Genomic DNA, 25,252 nt, shown 5'->3' on the forward strand with positions numbered 1-25,252 from the left:
ATTGTGACAAAGCTCGGATTATGGCTGGATTGGCTTCAATTCCTCTACTGGAAACGATGAAGCCCAACAGTATTCCAGTGGGAACGGCGAAAACACACTTTTCCGGATTGAGCTTGATGTCATATGTGCGGAGGTTGTCGAATGTGAGACGGAGGTCGTCTATTAACGAGTCGACATGCCTAGTCTTGATGACGACGTCATCCACATATGCCTCAACTGTCTTTCCGATTTGTTTCTCTAGGCATGTTTGAATCATGCCTTGGTAGGTGGTGCCAATGTTTTTAAGGCCGAAGGGCATAGTGTTGAAGCAGAAAGGCCCGTATGGGGTCATGAATGCCGTTGCGGCTTGATCGAACTCCTTCATTTTGATTTTTTGGTATCCCGAATATGCGTAGAGGAAACACTGTGAGCCGTGTCCTGTAGTAGCATCAATAATTTGATCGATGCGGGGGAGGGGAAGGGATCCTTAGGGCAGGCCTTGTTGAGGTCTTTGAAATCGATGCACAAGTGCCAGGATTTATCCTTCTTTGGCAGCATCACCAGGTTCGCTAGCCAGTCCGGGTGTTTTATTTCTCTGATGAATCCGGCCTCGATTAACTTGGCTAGGTCCTCCCCCATAGCTTGTCGTTTGGGTTCAGAAAAGCATCGCAGTGTTTGCTTGACCGGCTTATATCCCTTTAATATATTGAGGCTGTGTTCGGCCAACCTGCATGGGATTCCTGGCATATCAGAAGGGTGCCAGGCGAATATGTCCTAGTTCTCGCACAAGAACCCTCGTAGTGCGCCGTCAACCGTTGGGTCCAGCTGTGCCTCGATGGAAGCTGTCTTCTTGGGGTCTGTCGGGTGGACTTGAAATTTGACTATTTCGTCTGCTAGTTTGAAGGAGGTGGATTTGGGCCGCTTATCAAGGATTATGTCGTCCCTATCCATCGTTGAGCGTAGTGCGGTTAATTCTTCGGCCGCGAGGGCCTCGGACAGTGCCTCGAGGTCCAGGGACACGGTTTTGTTTTCGGCGCGGAGGGCTATGTCCGGATCACTAGCGAGAGTGTAAATACCGTTGGGCCCGGGCATCTTGAGCTTCATATACCTGTAATGAGGTATAGCTTTAAAGCGTGTGAATGCATATCGCCCCAACAAGGCGTGATATCCACTATTGAAAGGGGCCACTTGGAAGGTTATCTCTTTGGACTGATAGTTCTCCGGCGTTCCGAATACTACGTCGAGTTTAATTTTCCCCGCGCATCGCGCCTCCCGGCTGGGAATGATTCCTCAGAAGGTCGTATTAATTTGCTCGATGTGGCTCCTTTCTATTTCCATTTTATTGAGTGTGTAATTGTAGATGAGGTTTAGTCCGTAGCCGCCGTCCATGAGCACTATAGTGAGCCGAAAGCCATTCACAATTGGATTTAGGACCAAGGCGGCTGTTGCCCGGACTGACCAGAATTTTGGTTCGTCACTTGCTTTGAAAGTTATGGCTGTGTTGTTCCAGAGGTTTATAGTTGCGACTTGGCAGACTTTGGTGAGGTCGCGGAGTGCCTTCTTGCGCCGATTGTTTGAAGCGAAAGTCTCAAAGATTGTTAATACTCTAAGGTCGTCATGCTTTGGGGGTGTTGCTCTGAGGTGTTTTTGGTGAGTATATCATTGCCGCTCTTCGCCACTTGCCGGAGTATCCAACATGCTCTAAGGCTGTCGATTGGTACGGTATCCGGTGTCATGTGTATTTTGCATGGCCTATCGAGCCATCCCTCCAGAACAGTTCCGCGTCCCGTAATGGGCTTAGTTTTCTTCACTATGGGGTCGGGTGCCCCGCGAGGGTGCATCCTTTTTGCTTGCTAGAGGGATTGAGTGGAGACCAGTGGTTCCCAGCGAGCTGTCTGAGATTTCCAGGTACTTTCCATTTTGCCGTACTTCTTTACTATGGTTGCCAAGCCAGTGAAGTGTGATACGCGATGGCGGTTGATGGCGTTGAGGATTCCTTCGTCCATGCAATTATTGCAGAATACTTAAATCGCGTCCTTGTCGCGGAAATCTTTAATCTTGTCTTCGACAAGGAGGAATCTAGCCCAAAAGTGATGGACTGTTTCCTGAGATTACTGTCGTACATACATGAGGTCGCATATATGCGGAGGTTGCTTGTGGTGGTTGGGTAGCTTTAAATCCGATTCCTAACCCAATTTGGAGTCCGGAGTTTGAAAAACTTCCGAGCTTATTAGTTCGGGCTCCGGAATGTTAAATGATTTTCTAGCCTCGACGACCGATTCTATGTTCGGAGGAGGTCAGGTATCCGGCTCTTCGAGATCGGAAATCCAAACATAGATCGTCCTCAACACAGGGGAAAAGTTGTTGTTTTGCTCCTCTATGACCGCTATCTGATGGGTGATTGGCGGAGATTTGATTTCTCTCTGATCGGGTTTAAGCTCAATCTGAGTGTAGTCTGTAGTGACCCCCATGGCGGCGATGTGATCGAGGAGTTTGTTTAAAGATGATAACTCTATCGGATCCATCAGTTTGGAGTATTCGGAGTCAACACGGAGACGATTTGTGATGACCTGAGAAGTCATCATCGGCTTGACGGCTGAACGGGCGGTCATGGTAAAGCCGCCCAGCCAGAGGGTTTGGCCTGCGCCCAGGGCTCCTCCGGAGGTGATACTATCCTTGATGACAAGGCGTTCCATCAATCCTATCTGCGACGTCACAGCCAAACTCTCAATGAAAGCAACAATGTCGGTGTCAAAACTGGCGGATCTCGGGTAGGGGGTCCCAAACTGTGTGTCTAAGGTCGATGGTAATAGGAGACGGGGGACACGATGTTTACCCAGGTTCGGGCCCTCCTGATGGAGGTAATACCCTACTTCCTGCTTGATTGATCTTGATGAATATGAGGATTACAAGAGTTGATCTACCACGAGATCGTAATGGCTAAACCCTAGATGTCTAGCCTGTATGATTTTGACTGCCTCTACGGACTAAACCCTCTAGTTTATATAGACACCGGAAGGGCCTAGGGTTGTACATAGTTGGTTTACAGAGGAAGGAATCTTCATATCCGAATGCAAGCTTGCCTTCCATGCAAAGGGGAGTCCCATCCGGACAACGGAGGAAGTCTTCTGTCTTGTATCTTCACGGCCCATCAGTTTGGCCCATGTCACATAGGCCGGACGCCCGAGGACCCCTTAATCCAGGACTCCCTCACCTGGGGCTACTGTCAGTGCAACAAACCCTGCGTCTGTTGCCCAAACTTTGCATAGGCACGAGATCAAGATTGAAGCACCAACCCAAGTCAGGGATTGAAGTACCAAGAGATTTGAAGAACCAACCCGCAGTCTAGAGAGACCAAGATCGAACCATAAGAGCAATATATCGGCAATGGAAAGGCCTCCCTTGTCGGGCAGGCGAGCCCGACATGGGGCAAGGCCACCACAAGGAAGTAGGCAACTGAGGCACCCTAGCAAGGTCTGCCAGGGTTTGCGAGGGCAGAACCACCCAACCAACCACTCAAGCGTGACCCACGTCGTCAATCAGTGCGGTGTAAAGCCACAAGATGATTAAGTGTCCCAAACTATGCGTCTAGGATCGATGGTAATAGGAGATGGGGGACACAATGCTTACCCAGGTTCGGGCCCTCTATATGGAGGTAATAACCTACTTCCTGCTTGGTTGATCTTGATGAATATGAGTATTACAAGAGTTGACCAGGAGATCGTAATGGCTAAACCCTAAAAATCTAGCCTGACTATGATTATGGTTATGTGGATCTATCTACAGACCTAGCCCTCCGGTTTATATAGACACAGGAGGGACCTAGGGTTACACAAGGTCAGTTACAGAGAAAGGAATCTTCATAGTAGGTCGCCAAGCATGCCTTCCACGCCAAGGAGAGTCCCATCCGGACACGGGTAGAGTCTTCGGTCTTCGTATCTTCACGGCCCAACAGTCCGGCCCATATCCTATAGGTCGGACGCCCGAGGACCCCTTAGTCCAGGACTCCCTTAGTAGCCCCTGAACCAGGCCTCAATGATGATGTGTCCGGTGCGCCGATTGTCTTCGGCATTGCAAGGCGGGTCCCTCTTTCCGAATACTCCAAGATAGTCTTCGGATAAAACGAAGGTGTCCGGATCTGCAACACTAGCACCATACATGACTGCAAGGAATATAATATTTCACGAGTCCCCATCTGCTGACAACTTTTCACAAGATGACATCACGTCTGTCTGGCCATTATATTGAACCATTTTTGTCTGTCGTTCCGTGTTTCGAGATGCAGTTTCCATTGGCATGTCTTGTCAAAACAGAGATCGTGTCCCCTTATCGCGGTATGCTCATGAATACGGGCGTGGGTAACCCAATCGTGCCGTTTGCATAGTCCTTTGGAATAGGCGAGTTTTTGGGCGAGTGGGGAGGCATTCAATATTCACTGCCTTTATAAGGGGATAAGGATTACCCTTCTTCTCCCATGCCTTCTCTCTTCCTCTACCCTTCCACTCTTGAGCTCTAGCGTCCAAGTTCTCCTCTTTCCCACTTGATCAAGCACTCAACCATGTCCAGATCTGGAGGTCAAGGCAAGTGGATGGCCTCCTCCGTCAAGGAGAAGGACATTACCGAGCTTTGGGCGGCCGGGTATCTGGCGAAGGAAATTGCCCACCATCTTCCAGCCCAGGGGCAAGTCGTCCCCACACCGAAGCCCAACGAGAGGGTGGTATTCATCCCTCATTTCCTCCGTGGGCTAGGGTTTCCACTCCACCCTTTTATCCGTGGAATGATGTTTTATTACGGGATAGACTTCCATGATCTATCCCCGAACTCTTTCCTCAACATCTTGGCGTTCATCGTCGTGTCTGAGGCCTTCCTCCGCATCCAACCCCACTTTGGGTTGTGGCTCAAGGTTTTCAACGTGAAGCTGAAGGTGGTGGACGGCCACCATGCTGAGTGCGGAGACGCCATGGTGAGCAAGCTGACCAATGTCTCCTGGCCAAAAGGCACTTTCATGGAGACTGTCAAGGAATGGCAGAAACTGTGGTTCTACATCACAGAACCCCGCGGCGCCGACTGGGCCGCAGCTGCCGAATTCAACTCTGACGCTCCAATGCGACTCACCTCCTGGGTTGATAAGAGCCCAAAATGGTCTTCGTCAGACGAGATGATAGCGCTACAGACGCGTGTTTAAAGCATGGTGGACAAACATATCAAGCTCATCGATGTAATCCAGGTGATGCTAGTTTGCCGGATTCTCCTGTGCCAAAGCCGAAGTCACCCTTTATGGGAGTTTGATCCGAAGAAGCACCATACCCTGAACAGGCTCTTCGAAACCACTCATGAAGATGCCTGGAAGTTGCTCTTCAAGGGCAACGAGACACGGCCAGCCACAGACTCGGACCACGGGCACTGCATTAACCAGCTCACCAACGAGCTATGATTTTTAACGCATCCTCTACTTACTTGTTTCAAGGATGACATCTGAGATTTTATTATCACTTCTTCTTCAGGAATGGATGGAGAGGGTGAAGTGGATCCAATGTCCGGCTCTGCCTCCTGAAGAACCAGTCCTCCCGCGTCTAGCGAAGATGCTGGTGCCGACGCCCTATAAGGCGCCGGAGAAGAAGACCAAGGGGGTCAGGAGTGGCCCCCGTCGCAAGGGCGCTTCGGACTCGACGTCCGAAGACAAGACCCGCTCCTCCGCCACCAAAGACGACGATGATGAGGAGGAGGAGGAGAGTGACTCTCCCCCTGATGGGGGGAGGAAGAAGAGGGTGGCATCCATAAATATAGAGGCGGAGGCGTGAAGAAGGGGAAAGGCCCTCTCGTGGGCAGCTCCTTGTGGGACGTCGACAGCAGTCTGGAGCGACGCCCCCAGAACAAGCCCCCGACCGCATCATGATTACTAAGAACCCGTACGCGTCCATTTATCCAGCCTTTCCACCTTATGGTATTTTATATGGTCTATTCATGTTATTGCAGTCTGGCCCACGACAGCTGCCAACAATCCTCATCAAGAGGCTCGTTGGACTCAAAGGAAATGGCCAACAAGACACCGCCTGCCGCTTACTCTCCCAAGGCCAAGGAAGACGACGAGGTGCTGTCCCAAAGGACCTTCCCAGGCCAGGGAGAGATTCAGGAGGACGTCATGGCGGTGCCGGAGGGCGACACCTCGGCCGCCGGACATAGTGGGGAACAGACCCCCATGGAGACTGACGATGGGGGCTGTGCTCAATTCGGCCCCCCTCTGAGCACGGATCCGGAGACCCATACGGCCCCGGAGTCTGACAAGCAGCCTCCTTCAAGAGAAGGAGGTGTGCCCGTCCCGCCGGCGACCTCTGTCCAACCAGAGGCGCCGAATAATCTATTGGAAGCGCTATGGGGCGCTTCCATTGTGGAAGAACATTGTATCCTTGTGGGTACGGTGATTGAAAAGGTTCAGTCGGTTAAGTGCGGACTAACCGAAGCCTGTAGTGGCCTGCTAACAGGTTTTGAGGTAAGTAGCGGCCCCTGAGACACTGTCCGGTGTTCGGAAAGAAAAGCCGGACAGAGGATCAATTAAATTTCGTAGGAAACTAACCAAACTATGTCTGATGTGAATAAGCAGGAGTCGCTATTGGCCGCGACCTCTCCGGACTAAAGCAGAGACTAGAGCGGGCCGAAGAGGAGCTTGACCAGGCTAGGAAGCAGCTGGAAGACCAGCAATGTTTGTAGTGACTCGCTATGTATTCGGAAAGAATAAATGATGTATACTGACTGTAGTGTCATGATATGTGCAGGGGCGACGACCGCGGTCGAGGCCCTGAAAAAGGCCATGGCCGAAGTCGAGGGGAAAGCTGTCAAGGAGCAGGCCGCTCGTAAGAAGCTTAAGGTCAGGCTGAACGAGGTCCAGCAAGAGCTCCCAGATACCGTGAAGAAGTATGAGGCCTTGGAGGGAGATGTTTCGGCTCGAGAGGCCGAACTCTCAAAGTCTCGCCAAAGCGCGGAAGCGGCCTGGGTTGAAGCCCAAGGTGCCCTCTAGGAGATCCAGAAGGCCCAGAAGATCACAGTGGGTATGGCATTCAGTATGCAGAGAAAGTATGTGAAGAAGAAATATTTCCTTGTCACCCGGATTTGGAGTTCTCCAGGGGCATTTGCAGATCTGCCACGCAGTGTGTCCGACGCCGCGGAGTTCTTCTGAGCCGAAGAAGGGAGCTCGATGGAGAAACTATTTTGGTCACAATACCTAGCGCCATAGCATCATGTGCCCTTCACCGATCAGCTAAAACAGCTGGTTGAGCTGCATAGGGTGGCCGAACTAGCCATGAAGGATTTGATAATCCAGCTATGGCCTGCCGAAGCTATGCCCGACAGCTACTTTGGTCTTGTGAAGCGGATGGTGAGTGCCTGTCCTCGGCTGGACATCGTCACGCAATCAGCCTCCATTGAAGGTGTGGTGCGCGAAGATGGACGTTGTCAAGCTGACGACCGAGGGGCCGCCAGAGTGCAAGGAGCACCGCACGCCCGAGCGGTATTTTGCAGATGTCTTGGAGGGGTCTCGCACTGTAGCAACGCAATGTTCGCAAGACATTATTTTCAAATGAATACATTCATGTTGTCTTTGCCTTGTATGATGAGACAAAATCACTATGTAATGTAATGTTTTGTTGAAAAATTTCTCCTCATGTGTGTCCATGTTATGTGAAATCTGAGAGTTGGCCAATCCTCGGCTTCTACCCCCACGTAGGAAATACGGGGGTGTTCGGGATCTAATCTAAACACTCTTGATCCAATTGTTTGGTCCTTGAAGGAGGTATTTAGCGCGGCGAACCAGTCAATTGGACTATACGGCTTTAGCACCCTCACTTAGCCATAGGAGTTTGACAAATAGAAATATAGGTGCAGCCCCTAGTATCCGGGACTAGGATGCTGTAAACACTTGATCGGGTAAGTTCCAATTCTTTGCATAATGCGAAAAAATCTCTATGGATTTGCGACCTCTCAAGAGCTGACCGGCTCTCGTCGTATCATGACAGTCAGTTTTCGGCATTCTCTACTGAGGTGCTCTTGGGTAAACCAGGGCACAATCGCAGTAGTTCTCCCTTTACTACCCTAGCTGATACAGCGGAACATAAGGTACTAAGCATAGGAGCTGGGCAACCCAATTATTGACCAAAGAAATGATTCGGAGCCAATGCATATAGTGCCAAATTTGGGGTGCTGAACTGTACTATAAAAGTGTTCGCACTTTTGTTGCCATGCTGTGGTGTCGGGGGTTGGGTGCGACATATGCCAAGGGATGGCTTATCATGGTGGGGGCGCATAGAACGTCACCGGTGCCCGGAAGCGGGATGAGGCGTAGACACGAACGCCGATGTACTTTACCCAGGTTCGGGGCTCTCCTAGGAGATAACACCCCAAGTCCTGCTCTGTGGGGTCTCCGCATGATAACTAAGGCACAAATGAATACAAAGGTGCTCCTTGAGCTGTATGCTAGAGGTAGGAGAAGGCAGGGCTAGCTCCCTCCTTCCTATATGATCTGGTCTAGTTCTAACAGATTGGGAACCCTTTGCATGGGTGCCTTGGGGGGGTTTATATAGGCCTACCCCCCAGGGTTACAATGGTAATCTGGCCGGGCGTAGGGCCCGGCTGTCAGTCTCTCTGGTCATCGGCTTCTCCGCTGACTGCTGGGGCCCGCTGCCTAGTGGGCCCTGCCGGCTGGTCTGGTATGGAGCCGACAGGTCGCCTCCATCGCTCACGGATCCCGCTGGCTGCGGATCACTGTTGCCGCGTCTCTAATGACGCAGGCTTGGTCATGGGGTTGTGGCTACAGCTCCGCCGCCTGGCAGGCGATTAATGTAGCCACTCCATGTCTCGCCTAGTTAATGGCGAGTGGGTCCCGAGGAAGGGACGGGCCGACTCCTGGGGGCCGACCTCCCTCGGGTCCGACTGGTGGGATCGTCGCCGTCTTCCGGGCTCTCGCTGACTGGTGGGGCCCGTCGTCCTTGGGCCGTACCGATAGGCCGTCGTGGGAGCAGGACTCCGCCTGTCTGTGATGATGTCAGGGATGGCTTGCAACAGTGCTGAGCCGGATGGAGATCTCCGCGGTACGGCGCACTGTGACCAGGCCAGCCACTGGAAAGGGGGAGGGTGTGGGCTACACTATAGCCATTCCCTGTCCTGTCCCCCTTGATGAGGGCACGGGCTTCGCTGGTGCCGTGGGCCTACTCCTCGGGGCTGACTTCTCTAGAAGCCGCCGAGTAGGAGTCGGCTTGTCTTGGCCTTGCCTCTAGGACTCGGCCGTATACGGGCAGCCGGCTATTCCTCCGGCCAGCCCCCAGAAGACGGCTCTTCTCCTTGGCATATTGAGGGGCGCAGTCTGCCCCGATGTCTTGAAAGGTTCTGGGCCTCGGGTTACCCTACCCGTGGCCCATTACTCCGACAGTAGTCCCCAAAGCTGGTGAGGCCCCGTGGATAATCAGCTGAGGAGCCTCAACAATTTCTTTCTCCGAGTGCTTGAGGGGGGAACTTGTTCGACTTCTACCGGGTCAACTGGTAGGAGTCGGACACGCCAATCTGACTTGTCCAAAATTTTTGAATGCCTCGGCGGGATCAAGGTGGCAGGCTAGCTAGGCTTTCAGGCCGCCGCCCGCTTCGGTCCTGCCATGTTGCATCGAGCGGTCGGACCAGTCTGTCCACCCACGCGCGCGACGGAACGCGCCTGCAAGCGGGGTCCACCACTACCACGCCCTGGCACGTGAGCGGATCCGCTGCTGCCATGGTGGGCGGTTGAGGTTCCCGCAGACTAACCGCACTCAGTAATTTGGGCGATAAATCATGGGGCGCGGGGTAGTGGGCACAGTAAATCCCACAACCGCCCCCTCGGCTTCACAGCCCATAGGCCTATAAGTAGGTGGAGGAGGGGGAGCAGCAGCACGCGCGCCCCTCCTCCTCACCGCTTCGTCTTTCGTCTTCCTCTCGCCACTGCGCCGCAAGCTACGCTGAGCGCCGCGGTGATTCATTCCGGATGAGCTCCTCCTCCAGCGCCACGCCCCCCGCGGTGTGCTCCGGAGCATGGGATGGCTCCGACGTCCATGATGACCGCATCGGCTTCCTCCGCCAGACGCGGCGGCTCCCTAGCGAGGACCACGTGAGGGTCTGCCTCACGCCGAGGAGGGAAATTTCACCGGCGCCGGACGAGGGCGAGCGGGTCATCTTCCGCTTGCACTGCCTGCACGGCCTCGGCTTGCCAGTGAGTGGCTTCTTCCGCTCCTTCCTTGAATTCTACGGTCTCCAGCTGCACCACCTCACCCCCAACACGGTGTTGCTACTGTCCGCCTTCGTCACCTTGTGCGAAGGCTTCCTCGGCGTCCTCCCCACCATCGAGCTCTGGGAGGAGTTCTTCTACTCCAAGCTCGGCACCCACGTCGCAGGCGTGCCGGCCCAGTGCGGCACATTCATCGCGGTGTGGAGGTCGGGGGCCGACAACCCGTTTCCCCCCATCACGCTGATAAAGTCGGTGAAGATGTGGCAGCGGTTGTACTTCTACATGAAGAGCGTCTTCGCGGAGGGCGACTGGGTCAATTTGCCGGCTTACGCAGCCGGCCCGCCAGCTGGAAAGCAGCCCAACTAGTCGTACCGGGCCAGGACGCTGACGCCTGCTGGAGCCGCCGCCATCACACGACTCCGGGTGCTGACCCAGGCGGAGGGCCTGACCGGGCCTGATTTGCTGGCCGCCTTCGTGGTGCGCCGAATGCTCCCACTCCAGAGCCACCCCCACATGATTTGCCAGATGAGCAGGCATCGGGACCCAAGTCGGCTGTGCACTAAGGAGATGCCTCACGAAGAGGTAGCCTCCATGGTGAACTATCTTGCGAACTGCGAGCTCACGGAAGAGTGGCGGTTCGGCAAGGAGCCGTACTCACGCGCCAACCCTCCGCCTCTTGTAAGTTGTCTTCTTTTTCTTTTTTCTGTGATAGTTTGTTGCCAAGTCCGTCTTGTCCAGCCTGACCAGTCGGCCTTTGAACAGAGCCCCCTCCTCCAGCCAGCAGCTGACAACGCGGGGCCGAACCGCGAATTCCTCCCTGACCGGGCGGAGAGCGACATTGACGACCCCGACTTGGGGGCGGCGGCCTTGGAGGACGACGCCGAGGGAGGAGGCGGCGAAGCAGGTGGCCCGAGGCTCGGAGCCAGCTTCGAGGACTGGCCTGATGATGACGCGGGGGAAGTCACCCCGCGCCACCAGTCAGGAGTCGGCCAGCCGGGCGCGAGCTCGTCTGCCGCGCCGGACGCCCAAGGCGGCGCTAAGAAGCGCAGGGCCGGGCCGAGCTTGTTCGGCAGCCGGCCGAAGAAGCCCAAGGGCTAGGCCGCGGCGACCAAGCGGGACGAAGCGGCCACGAGGGCCAACCGCTTCTACAAGGAGTTGAAGACGCCACACCTGGTTTCTGCGTAAGTTCTACCTTCCTTTGCGCCTTCAATTTTTCTTCGTTGACTCTGTCTGAAATTCCTTTGCTTTACATTCTTGACTTTAGGGCCGTGCTCTCTCTCGAGAAGTCGGCTGCCGGCTCCTTCATGAAGTCCTCGGAGACCTCCTCCACCACCCAGCGGATTGATCCGGCAGCCGATCTCCGGGAGGCGACGGAGCGGAACGCGTGGGAGGCGCGCAAGGAGCGGGAAGCCGCCCGCATGAAGTAGGCGGAAGCCGACAAGGTGGAGGCCGCCGCCCTGAAGAAGCTGGCGGAAGCCGAGGCCCTCTGAACTCTGCGCCGCCACCACTAGAGTTCACGGTGCAAATTGGGGAAGTCGGCGATGAGAACCCGATCATGGAGAGGGACGGCGGCGACACCGCCACGCCGGACGTAATCGTGTCGGCACCGCCGCCGTCCGGGAGCGCGCCAAGTGGGCAGCCGGCGGACCCGCCGGTGCCGCCAACTGAAGACGAGGTGATGACAGACCTGGCTCTCGAGGTCGGCACACCGGCACGCCGCCGTCTTGCGAAGGCGGCCTCGATGCCACGCCCGCTGGAGACTAGCGCCACGAGCTCCTCGATCCCCGACACCGAGGCAACGAGCACCATGCCCGCTAGGTGGGTGCAGGGAGGCGGGACGGGCCCATTGAACCGGGCGCTTTTGGACGTCCAAGCCAAGATCCGAGCCGAGAGCGAAGCCATCAGGAACTGCAACAAGGCGCATCTGGCATCGCGAGAGGCCATCCTGGTACGTTTCCTTCTTCCTTGTTTCTGTTTCTTGTGATTCTCGGTGGGGGCGCGCCAGCGCACCCACTGGGTGTAGTCCCCGGGTTCCGGGTCAGCTGCTGAGCAGGCGGCTCGGAACTCTAATCGGCGAGTTCCAAGCACTAACATTTATCCGAACTTTTTGTCACAGGACTACCACAATCTTCGCGTGACCGATTTCAAATCCAACGTCCAAGAGCTGGCTCAGCGGACCGCCGACTTGTCAGAAAGCCGGAGTAAGTCCTCTTCTTTATCTGTGGGGGCGTGCTCGCGCACCCGCGGGCTGTAGTCCCTGAGATTCGGGTGGACTGCTGAGCAGTCAGGCCGGATCTCCCTAGTGGCTGTTCTTCTTTGTTTGGTGACTAACACCTTACTTTCTTCTTTCTTCCGAAGAAGCCAACACCACCTTGCAGCAGTAGCTGAGCGAAGCCAACACCGCATCATGCGCTAAGGAGGAGGAGTGCGGCAAGCTGGCTGAAGAGCACAACCGGCTGGTCACGCAACTGGCAGAGCAGAAGGAGCTCCTCCAGAAGACTCGGAAGGAGGCGGAGGACAGGGAGACCTTCCTCCTTGCTGAGTTTGCGGCCGAACGCTCCTCCTGGACTGACAAGGAGGCGATGCTGGCTTCCGGCTTCCACGAGATCGAGGATATCATCGATGGTGAGCCTCCCCTCTTTTTTTTCTTCCTTAAGCTGCCGGCTGTTGGTCGAGCCGGCTTTTAGACTTTAATTTTGTTCTACGCTTCTGTCTCGGCAGACTTCTACCCCGGCCATTCGATCGCCGCCAACCAGGCCATCGAGTCTAATCGCGAAGGATGGAGAGCGGACGGTGCGCAGATTGCTGCCAACGCCCCCCGGACCCTTAATGAGCAGATCCTGAGCATCGAGGCCCGCCTTCGGCCCGCCCACCAGATGCTGTGCCGGTTCAGCGTGTCGTCGCCCAGGCGATCGCCGCCCTGTGGCCAGACATGCCGGCACCGCATACTCCCAGTCGGACTGCCGACTGGCTGGAGGTAGCAGCCAGCCGTCTTGAGGCCTGGAAGGGCTCTTCGGCCCGGGCTGGAGCGCGCCGGTCCTTGGAGTTCGTCAAGGCGTGGTACCCTGGGCTGAGTCTGGCCCAGCTAGCCACGTTCCGGCTGGAGGCTCAGGAGGAGTTGGCGGGCATGGAAGACGATCTCGTTAAGCGTGCGGTGTCGATTGCCGAGTATACCGACACCAGTGTCTTCGTCCCGGAGCAGGCTGAAGACGGGACCGAGGCGCCGCTGGAATGGTTTGGGCTGAACCCGGAAGACGGCGAAGACTCAGCGGAGGTGATCGACTCCAATGGCGAGGAAGAAGGCGAGGCGGAGGATGGAGGCGAAGAGGAGCAGATGGCCAGCCTCAGCTCGACCATGCCTCCAGCAACGAGCCGCGCCCAACTGAGCTAGCTGCCATCGGAGGCGACCAAGCGGAGATCGACCAGCCGGCCGCTCTGGCAACTAGCACCGCCGACTCCTCCGATCCTCCGAACCCTTCCACTTCCTAGGCCGCCATTTTATCTTTTACTTCACTTGTCTGTCTGTCTCGATGGACTTGTTATTTTTTGCACAATTCCACCCGCAGGGTGTATCTTGAACTTCAGTTGAAGATTGGCCAAGGGCCTTTACTATGTAAATATTTTTCCGAGTTCTATCTTTTCTCGCTAATTGCTCTTTTGCAGTTTCCATTTGCCGCCTTCCCTTGGTTGCCGTCTTGCCAGCAAAATAGCCTCTTTACGGATTGTTGCTGGATCAAGTACTTAGCTACTTTTGGGAAGGCAAGTACTTAGCCTTTTAGAGCTCTTTAGCGAGTTGAGTAGAAAACGGCGGGCCGGCTGCTCAACAGTCGGTCGTAAAAGGTGGGAAGCCGGCTTAGACTATGCACATGCTTTGAGTCCTTAGCCATTTTTCACGTGGGAACCCTTTCTACCTTGCTCCAGACCACCATGCAGTCGCTCTGCGAGCTGCGGCTTCTGGCAGGAGACGGCTTAAGTGCCAGACATTACCTGCCCGGCCGCAGGAAGCATTGCATAGTACAAGACGGCAAGTCCCCGGGCCGACTAGTCGAACCCGGTGCCCGGCGGCATAACAAAAAATGACAAACTCATAGGCATAATTCTTATCATATAGATAAAAGGGGGCGGTCCCCAAGCTCTTCTCGGGGGACCCGGAGTCTTCGTACATTAATAAAGAAGGTAGCGTGGTACATACTGCATCAACTGTAAAATCTTCGAAGGAGATTTGCATTCCATGGCCGCTCTATCTCCTTGCTGGAGTCATCCCTCTTGCGTGCTCGAGGCTTCTGAGCATCGATCAGGTAGTAGGAGTCATTGCCCAACACTTTGCTGATGATGAAGGGGCATTCCAAGGCGCTGAGAGCTTGTGTTGGCCGGCTGTTTGCTGGATCAGCCGGAGCACAAGATCTCCTGTTGGAAAGATCTTTTCTTGACCTTCTGGTTTTAGTATCAGCGTAGGCTCTACTGGTAGATGCTGGACCGACTGAGTGCCAGCAGCCGGCCCTCTTCCAGCAGATCGACGCCGTCTTGTCGTGCTTCTTCTGCCTCCTCTTTGGTGTACATGGTGACTCGAGGGGAGTCGAATTCTATGTCCGTTGGGATGACGGCTTCGGCACCATAGACGAGGAAGAAAGGTGTGAAGCCGGTTGACTTGTTTGGAGTTGTGCGCAGGCTCCAGAGGACGGCTGGCAGCTCATCGAGCCAGCAGCCTGCCGAACGCTCCAGAGGCTCGACCAGTCGAGGCTTGATGCCGGACAAGATGATGCCGTTTGCTCGCTCCACCTGGCCGTTTGACTATGGATGGGCGACGGATGCTAAGTCCAGTCGGATGCCCTGCGTCGCGTAGAAATGAGCCAAGGCGCCTTTTGGAAAAGTTTGTGTCATTGTCGGTGATGATGCTGTGTGGTATGCCATACCGGATGGTGATGTCGGAGATGAAAGTTACAGCAGTCGGACCGTTCAACTTCTTGATTGGTTTTGCTTCTATCCACTTGGTGAACTTGTCCATTGCGACAAGCAGATTAGTCAAGCCACCTCTTACCGTCTTGAATGGTCCCACCATATCCAGGCCCCAGACGGCAAAGGGCCAGGCTATGAGAATAGTCTTGAGTGCAGAAGCCGGCTGATGAGGCTTTAAATGAAACTTCTGGCACCCTTTACATTTCTGGACCAAGATCTTGGCGTCTTCTAGAGCTGTCGGCCAGAAAAAACCATGGCAGAAGGCTTTGGCGATGAGTGCTCTTGAAGCCGCATGGTGGCCACACTCGCCTTGATGGATGTCTTTGAGGATTGCTTGGCCTTGCTCTGGCTCGACGTAGCGCTGGTGGACAACGGTGACATTGCGCCTCACAAGCTCTCTGTTGACTATGGTGTACGCTGCCGCCCGGCGTTGCACTTGCTTGGACGATATCTCATCAGTCGGCAACTCTTTGTTCACTAGGAAATTGAGGATGGGCTGGGCCCACGAAGGTGCTGCGATTTCTTCGACTATCAGGACTGCAACTTGGACGAGGGCGATTGGGCCGGGAGGCGGCGGGTTGGAGTCGGCAGCTGCCTGCTGGGTCGACGAAGTTCCCGGGCCGATTGGTGCAGTCCCCAGGCCGAGCTCTAAAGTCCCCGGGCTGGCCGCCGCAGTCCCCGGGCCGGGTTCTGAAGTCCCCGGGCCGGGTGCGACTGCCGCGGCTGCCAGAACCTCCGTGCCGGACGCTGGAGCTCTCAAGTCAGATCCGATTGCTTCAGGAGGAGTTGGCACGACGATAGAATCTGACTCTGGCGATGGCTTGACAGACAGCTTGAGGAGGCGTTGAAGGGCGACGCCGGTCGGTATTGCTTGACGGGTGGAGCCGATTCGTGCCAGGGCATCTGCTTGCTCGTTGTCATTTCTTGGCACATGGAGAAACTCGCACCCTTCAAAATATCCACTGAGTTGCTGTACGAGGAAGCGGTAGCTCGCCATGTTTGCATCTTTGGCGTCCCAGTCGCCTGACGACTGCTGGACCACCAAGTCAGAGTCACCATAGCACAGGATCCGGCGAATGCTGAGCTCTTTGGAAAACCGGAGCCCGTGAATGAGTGCTTCGTATTCGGCGACGTTGTTGGAGGCAGCAAAATGGATTTGCAGCACATATTTGAGCTTGTCGCCTTTGGGAGAGGTGAGGACGATGCCGGCTCCCAATCCGGTGTGCATCTTAGAACCATCAAAATGCATTCGCAAATGGGTGGAGTCAGGCGCTGGCGGCAGGTACTGGGTCTCGGCCTAGTCGATGAGGAAGTCGGCCAGCGCTTGTGACTTGATGGCGGTGCGAGGCTGGTAGTAGATGGTGTAGGGGGCCAAATCTATGGCCCATTTGGACTCTCGGCCAGAAGCATCTCGACTTCCAACGATCTCGGCCAGTGGAGCGGTGCAGACCACAGTGATTGGGTGCTCTTGAAAATACGGCTTCAATCTCTTGGTGGCAAAGTGCACGCCGTAGCACATCTTCTGGTAGTGGGGGTAGTTTTGCTTGGAGGTCGACAACACTTCACTCAAATAATATACCGGTCTCTGGACCAGTAGTGCCTTGCCTTCCTCCTTGCGCTCTACCATGATGACTGTGCTGACCACTCGGTAGGTGGCAGCGATGTAGAGGAGCATGGGCTCCTTAGGAGTCAGAGCCGCCAGAACAGGCGAAGTAGTCAACATCTTTTTGAGCTGGAGAAAAGCTTCGTCCGCCTTGTCGTTCCACTTGAAAAAGGTGGTCTTCTTCATGAGCTGGTATAGGAGAAGAGCCTTCTCGCCCAGCCGACTGATGAATCGGTTGATGGATGCCAAACAGCCAGTGAACTTCTGCACATCCAGCAGTCGGGTGGGTACTTCCATCCTCTCGATGGCCTTGATCTTCACCGGGTTGCACTCTATGCCACGTTCTGAGACTAGGAATCCAAGAAGCTGGCCGGCTGGTACTCCAAAGACGCATTTCTCTGGGTTGAGCTTGATTTGAAACTGGCGTAGGTTCTCAAAGCTCTCCTTGAGGTCTTTTAGCAGCGTTCCACGCTTCTTCGTCTTCACCACCACATCATCCACGTAGACGTGGGCGTTTCTGCCGAGTTGCTTGAGGAGGCACTTCTGCATGCAATGTTGAAATGTGGCGCCGACATTCCTCAAGCCGAACGTCATGGCCAAGTAGCATAAGGCTCCAATCGGTGTTATGAAGGCGGTCTTCAGCCTGTCGGCCGGGTTTAGCTTGATTTGGTGATATCCTGAATATTCATCCAAAAAACTCCACAGCTCGCATCTAGCTGTGGAGTCTATCACTTGGTCGATTCTTGGCAAAGCGAACGGGTCCATGGGGCATGCTTTGTTGAGGCCGGTGTAATCAATACACCTACGCCACTGCTTGTTTTTCTTCAGCACGAGGACTGGGTTGAACAGCCATTCTAGAAAGAACACCTCCATGGTGAAGCCGGCTGCTAGCAGTCGGGCTATCTCTTCTTCAACGACTCTTCTCTTCTCTTCTGACAGGTGGTGCAAGGGCTGCCAGACTGGTTTGGCATCAGGTCGGACATGTAACTTGTGCTCGGCGAAATCCATCGGGACACCCGACATGTCTTTGTGGGACCATGCAAAGATGTCCCGATTCTCATGGAGAAAATCAACGAGCTCGCCTTCCTATTTGCTGTCGAGGTTTGCACCTACGACAGCGTACCTCTTCGGGTGCTCCGGGTCCAAGGGAATCCTCTTTGTCTCTTTGGCCGGCTTGAACGAGCCCTCAGCTTCCGACTCCTTGGGATCGGGAGACATCTCCGGCCGCTTGCCTACCATCGCCACAACCCGGTCAAGGAGCCGCTTCTCAGCCGCGATCACGAGGGACTCGGCCAACTGACTGCTCTCAGCTGCACAGGCGGATGACTTCTTGTAGTCGCCGGGTATGGTTAGAATACCCTTGGAACTCGACATCTTCATCTTGAGGTAGGCATAGTGGGGGACCGCCATAAACTTGGCCAGAGCAGGTCGGCCAAGTAACGCATGGTATGGGCTCTTGAGGTCCCCCACTTCGAACCAGACTGGCTCTCAGCGGAAGTGATCTTTGTCTCCAAAGAGGACGTCTATCTGGATCTTGCTGATTGGTGAGCAGGAAAGGCCAGGAACTATGCCATGGAATACAGTCTGGCTAGAGTGAAGCTGCCTTTTTTTGATTCCTAACTTCTCCATGGTATTTTTGTACAGGATGTTGATGCTGCTGCCTCTATCTATCAGAACTTGGGAGAAATGAGCAGCTCGCCAGTCCGTGGCAATGGTGGCATCCAAAACCAGGGCATAGGAGCCGGGGTTAGGCATCACCTTCGGGTGGTCGGCTCTGCTCCGCTTGATGGGCTTCTCAGACCAATGCATGAACTCGAGGGTCTCGAATGTTACTGCATTCACTTCTTGCTGTCGTTGCCGTCTGCTGTGCTTATCGTCGGCCATGCTGGTGAACACGAAATAAGCTTTGTGCTCTTCTGGGTACTCATCTTGTATGGCTCCGACTGGTCTGACCGCCGGCTGCTGGGGCAGAGGAGGCGGAAGGCCGTCTCCCTTGGCGATCCTGGTGAGCCAATGGCACTTCCGAGTGGTGTGGTTGGACGGCTTCATACCACTATGGAATTTGTAGGGTGCATACAGAGTCTACTCATATGAGAAAGCGGGCAACCAATTGGACTTGCCGCCCTTCTGGCATTTGGACGGAGGCTGCCCTTCCGACTACTGGTCTTCGACTGTCACCACCTGCCGGCTGGTGGAAGCCGGCGGCGTGGCCTTGCGCTTGTGGTCGTTCTGCTCTTGACGCCGACTGGTGTCACCAGCCGGGGTTCAGGGAGCCGGAGGGGCTACTTTGCCAGAGGCGTCAACTTGGATCTCTGCCTTCATGGAGGAGTCGGCTGTGGCATATTTATCTGCTATGATTAGCAGCTCGTCGAGGGTCGCCGGCTCGTCGCAGAGGAGATGGTTCTTGAGGAGGGTGCCCTCTTGGCACCCAACGGTGAAGTACTCGATGGCCTGCACCTCGTGCACGCCCTCGCAAGAGTTGCAGCGCTCGGCCCAGCGCGTGCGGCAGTAGCGAGTCGACTCGTTGGGGCCTTGCATGCACAAGGAGGGCTAGCGAGCCTTGGGCGGCCGCTTGTATGTGCTGGTGAAATTGCAGATGAAGGCTTCGGTGAAGTCAACCCAATTGTTGATGCTACGGGGCTTCAGACTGTTCAGCCATGTCCGGGCCATGCCCTAGAGCATGAGCGGAACGTACTTTACAGCGACGCCCTTGTTGTCGTTTGCTATGCTGACGGCGGTGGAGTAGTCAACCAGCCAGTCCTCCGGCTTGACGGAGCCGGTGTATTTGGGCGTGTCTCTTGGGAGCGTGAACCCTCTAGGGAAGGGCTCGTCTCGAATGCGGGGGCCGAAACACGGCATACCCAACTCATCTTCTTCTTCTAGCGCCAGGGATCGGTGGATACGGTCGATCCGGTGGCGGGCATCGTTCTCTCCGACTCCCTCTCGACGGCCAAGGCGGTCACCGAGTGTCGGGTGCTCAACAGGTGGCAGGGTGATGCGCCTTTCCCTCCTAGGGGGAGGAGGCGGACAGTCATCCCGTCGTTCCAGTCCTCTCGGGTGGCCATCTTGGTCGCGCTCAATGGTGACGCAAAAAGCTGCGGCTCGCAGTCGGCTCCTTGTCTCTTCTCCTGCGGACTTCACCAGTCGGCGTCCGAGTGGTCGCGCCTTGGTCTCGGTGGGGAGGTAGATCGTCGTTGTGCCATTGCGGCGCCTCAGTGCGGCAGCCGGCCTCGTGCTGCTCGGCAGCCGCGTCGAGGAGCCGCTGGACACGCTCCGCCATCTAGCAACGTTCTTCGCCCTCGAATTTGTCTAGTTCATCTCTTCCCGCCTGGGCAGCTCGGATGTTTTCCGCAAGTGTGGCGTAGATGGGGCGATCTGCCCCGAACAGGTTGGCGATGGCCACGCCGCGCTGCTGGACCGTGCCAAGGCGGCTAGGCCCAGCTGGAGCCGGCGTGCCGCCCACAGCGCGGTCCATCTCGCACTCATAGGCTTCCGATAGGCATCTCATGCTGGCAAGCCTCTTGGTGCCGTCGACGAACTGGATGCGGCGTACCTCCAGCATCTCGGTGTTGGCGTCTTCTGGGATGGGCGCCGTCAGGTGTTGTAGTGCCGCATCGAGCGGGTCGCGAGCACCTCCGTTGGAGTGCTCGCCGTGACCGATGACAAGCACTTATGTGACGGTGCTTCCGCCGCTCTCCGAGCGAGGGAGCACCTCGTCGTAGACCACCATGTTGGTGGGGAACGCGTCGAGCGACACAGTGTCGGAGTCAACCAACATCGGGTCGGTGGAGCCTACAGACTCCAGGTCCACAGCTGGCTCGCTGGCGACAGGAGTTGATCGAAGAGGCCCGCGAGGAGGCTCTCGGGGCCGTCTATGGGCCCGCCGGAGAGGTGGACCTCGCCAATGAGATCAGCGAGGCAACTTGCTGCGCGGGCGACTTCCGCCCCATGCGGTGCGTCGGCGCAGACTCCGTCAGGCGTGCCTGGCTGGCTGCTCTCGCCAGGGAGAAAAAGGGTTCCCGTCCAGAACAGGACTCCGGACGACACTGCACCTCGCCCCACGGTGGGCGCCAAATGTCAGGGGTTGGGTGCGACATATGCCAAGGGATGTCTTATCATGGTGGGGGTGAGTAGAACATCGCCGGTGCCCGAAAGCGGGATGAGGCGTAGACACGAACGCCGACATACTTTACCTAGGTTCGGGGCTCTCCTAGGAGACAACGCCCCTAGTCCTGCTCTGCGGGGTCTCCGCATGATCACTAAGGCCCAAGTGAATACAAAGGTACTCCTTGAGCTGTATGCTAGGGGTAGGAGAAGGCAGGGCTAGCTCCCTCCTTCCTATATGATCTCGTCTAGTTCTAACAGGTTGGGAACCCTTTGCATGGGTGCCCTCGGGGGTTTATATAGGCCTACCCCCTAGGGGTACAATGGTAATCTGGCTGGGCATAGGGCCCGACTGTCAGTCTCTCTGGTCGCCGGCTTCTCCGCCGACTGCTGGGGCCCGCCGACTAGTGGGCCCCGCCGGCTGGTCTGGTACGTAGCCGACAGGCCGCCTCTGCCTCTCGCGGGTCCTGCAGGCTGCGGATCACTGTTGCCGCGTCTCTAATAACACATGCTTGGTCAGGGGGTTGTGGCTACAGCTCTGCCGCCTGGCGGGCGATTACTGTAGCCACTCTGCGTCTCGCCTGGTTAATGGCGATTGGGTCCCGAGGAAGGGGTGGGCTGACTCCTTGGGGCCAACCTCCCTCGGGTCCGACTGGTGGGATCGTCGCCGTCTTCCGGGCTCTCGCTGACTGGTGGTGCCCGTCATCCTTGGGCCATACCGATAGGCCGTCGTGGGAGCAGGACTCCTCCTGTGTGTGATGATGTCAGGGATGGCATGGCAATAGTGCTGCGCTGGACGGAGATCTCCGCCGTACGGCGCACTTTGACCACACCAGCCCCTGGAAAGGGGGAGGGGGTGGGCTACAGTGTAGCCATTCCCTGTCCTGTCCCCCTTGATGAGGGCACGGGCTTCGCTGGTGCCATGGGACGACTCCTTGGGGCCGACTTCTCCAGAAGCCGCGGAGTCAAAGTCGGCTTGTCTTGGCCTTGCCTCTAGGACTCGGCCGTATACGGGCAGCCCGCTGTTCCTCCGGCCGGCCCCCAGAAGACGGCTCTTCTCCTTGGCATATTGAGGGGTGCAGTCTACCCCGATGTCTTGAAAGGTTCTGGGCCAAGGGTTAGCCTACCCGTGGCCCATTACTCCGACATGTGGGGCGCTATGAAGCCCCTGGCAAATTGAAATGCACCAGAGTGTATGGGTGAGGGAGTCCTGGATTAGGGGGTCTCCGGACAGCCGGACTATATCCTTTGGCCGGACTGTTGGACTATGAAGATACAAGATTGAAGACTTCGTCTGTGTCCGGATGGGACTCTCCGTGGCATGGAAGGCAAGCTTGGCAATACGGATATGTAGATCTCCTCCCTTGTAACCGACCCTGTGTAACCCTAGCCACCTCTGGTGTCTATATAAATGAGAGGGTTTAGTCCGTAGGACAACATACAATCATACCATAGGCTATCTTCTAGGGTTTAGCCTCTACGATCTCGTGGTAGATCAACTCTTGTATTACTCATATCATCAAGATCAATCAAGCAGGAAGTAGGGTATTACCTCCATCGAGAGGGCCCAAACCTAGGTAAACATCGTGTCCCCCTCCTCCTGTTACCATCCTCCTTAGATGCACAGTTCGGGACCCCCTACCCGAGATCCGCCGGTTTTGACACCGACATTGGTGCTTTCATTGAGAGTTCCACTGTGTCGTCATCATAAGGAGGGATGGCTCGTCTCGTTGTCAAGAACAACATAACCTCTAGGGGATCCCTGGCTGTAGGCCAAACTCTCCTACTAGGCGGCTTCGTCATGACCGCCCGCTCGGCCGCTGCGTCGACGATGACTTCTTGGCTCATCGAAAATAGCCTCCACATCAGCTCGAAATTCACCGAGCAGATGGATTCAATGGAGCTCTCCTCTTTGAACGAGCTCTTGGATCACATCATCGCTCTGGGAGTCGCTACGGACTATGATTGGATTGGGCTTAAACCCGACCAAAGGGAGATTAACTCTCCGCCGGTCCCCCATCAGATAGTGGTGGTGGAGGAGTAATGCGGCGATTCTTCCTGTATCCTAAGGATGAACTATGTATGGATTCCCGAGCTCCCCGAGCCGGATACCCGTCCATGAGAGGACATCGCCCTAACCCTGAACCTAGAATCAGGCAGCATGCCGAACCTGCGGGGCAACATCCCGGAGCCCGAACTTCCAAGATCGGAAACTCCCTCGCCCCTGGGTCTCAAATTGGGTCAAGGTTTGGACTTAAATCCACCCACCCACCCGGATATAAACGATCTTTCCCACACTAGGCAAGAGCCCCAAGAGACAGTACATCACTATTGGGCCAGATTCCTCCTTGTAATGAACAAGGTCAAGGACTGTCGCCAGGAAGACGCAATTTCGTTCTTTTGCAACAATTGCACGGACAAGGGAATCCTCAACGCCATAAGTCGCCGTGACATAGCACACTTCGCTGACTTGGCGGCCATAGTACGGAAGTATTGTGCGATGGAAAGCGCCAGGAAAACCCAAACAAAATTGTGGGATAATTCGGCTCCAACAAAACCCCCGGTCCGAACTAAAATGGTGCACTCTCATAAGTCGCCCGACTCAATTACAAATAAACAAAAGCCCACTATAGGGCGTGGAACCTTATTGGAGGGATGGCTTAACGGGCCCTGCAAAATTCATAATACAACGGATACCATACCAACACACAGCCTTAGAGCATGTTGGGCACTCCGGCAGGTGGCCAAGAGCGGTGAGGATCTCCTCATTCAAAACACCGCAGAGCACCATCCCGTGGATAACAATACAGTATTGACAGTCTTTGAGACCTTCTCCTCAAATAATAGGCGTAAGTTGGCACTCCGCAGCCTTGCTGAAGTCTGCCACGTGGCAGCAATAAATCCATGGAGCGACACGGCTATCACCTTCAATGCCAGTGACGAACCTAAATTCTGAACCGCCCGAGCTCCAGCCGCCTTGGTCCTCTGTCCAATTGTGGACGGCTTTCGGCTTACTAAAGTGCTCATGGACGGCGGCAGCGGATTAAACCTCATTTATGAGGAGTCTCTTCAAAAAATGGAAATAGACAGAAACCGTATTGAGCAAAGCAGCATGACCTTCCGAGGAATCATCCCAATTCGGGAGGCACGTTGCCCTGGGAAAATCACACTAGATGTGGTATTCGGCACTCCGGAGAATTACAGGTCTGAAGAAATTACATTCCAAGTGGCCCCATTCAGTAGCGGATACCACGCCCTTATAGGCCGGGAAGCATTCACGATCTTCCAGCCATACCCCATTATGGGCACATGAAGCTCAAAATGTCGGGCCCAATGGAATCATCACTCTAGCTAGTGATCCGGACATAGCACTCCGCGCCGAGAACAAAACAGCCGCACGGGCCCTCGGGGAATTATCCCAAGCCCTTGCGGCGGAGGAACTAACTGCGCTGCGCTCCACAGTGGATAGGGACGATGTGATACTCGACAAAAGATCCAAGTCCACCTCTTTTAAACCAGCAGATGAAATAGTCAAATTCCAAGTCCATCCAACGGACCACACAAAAACAACATCCATTAGGGCACGGTTAAACCCCGCTGTAGATGCCGTACTACGGGAGTTCCTGTGCGAGAATTGGGACATATTCGCCTAGCATCCTTCAGACATGCCAGGAATCCCACGCAGGCTGGCCGAGCATAGCCTTAATATTCTAAAGGGATTGAAGCCGGTCAAGCAGACTCTTCGGCGTTTCTCTGAACCTAAGCGACAAGCCATGGGAGAGGAGCTAGTCAAGTTACTGGAGGCCGGATTCATTAGAGAAATAAAACATCCGGACTGGCTAGCAAACCTGGTAATGGTACGAAAGAAGGACAAATCCTGACGCATATGCATCGACTTGAAGGGCCTTAATAAGGCTTGCCCAAAGGATCCCTTCCCCCTCCCTCGCATCGATCAAGTTATCGACGCCACCGCAGGACACGACTCATTGTGCTTCCTCGACGCATACTTCGGGTACCACCAAATTAAGATGGCAGAGTCCGATCAAGCCGCAACGGCATTTATCACTCCATACGGCCCCTTCTGTTTTAACACAATGCCCTTCGGGCTCAAAAACACCGGTGCAATGTATCAATGCATGATTCAGAAATGTCTAGAAAAGCAGATCGGCAAAACAGTGGAGGCATACGTAGACGATGTGGTCTATATAACCAGACACATCGACTCCTTAATAGAGGACTTGAGGCTCATGTTCGACAATCTCCGAACATACGACATTAAGCTCGATCCGGAAAAATGCGTTTTCGGCGTACCCGCCGGAAAGCTCCTGGGCTTCATCGTCTCCAGTAGAGGAATTGAAGCAAATCCGGCT

Source organism: Triticum urartu, chromosome 4A (genome assembly GCF_056163025.1).
Source record: "Triticum urartu cultivar PI428250 chromosome 4A, HENAU_Tu73, whole genome shotgun sequence".
Taxonomy (NCBI): domain Eukaryota; kingdom Viridiplantae; phylum Streptophyta; class Magnoliopsida; order Poales; family Poaceae; genus Triticum; species Triticum urartu.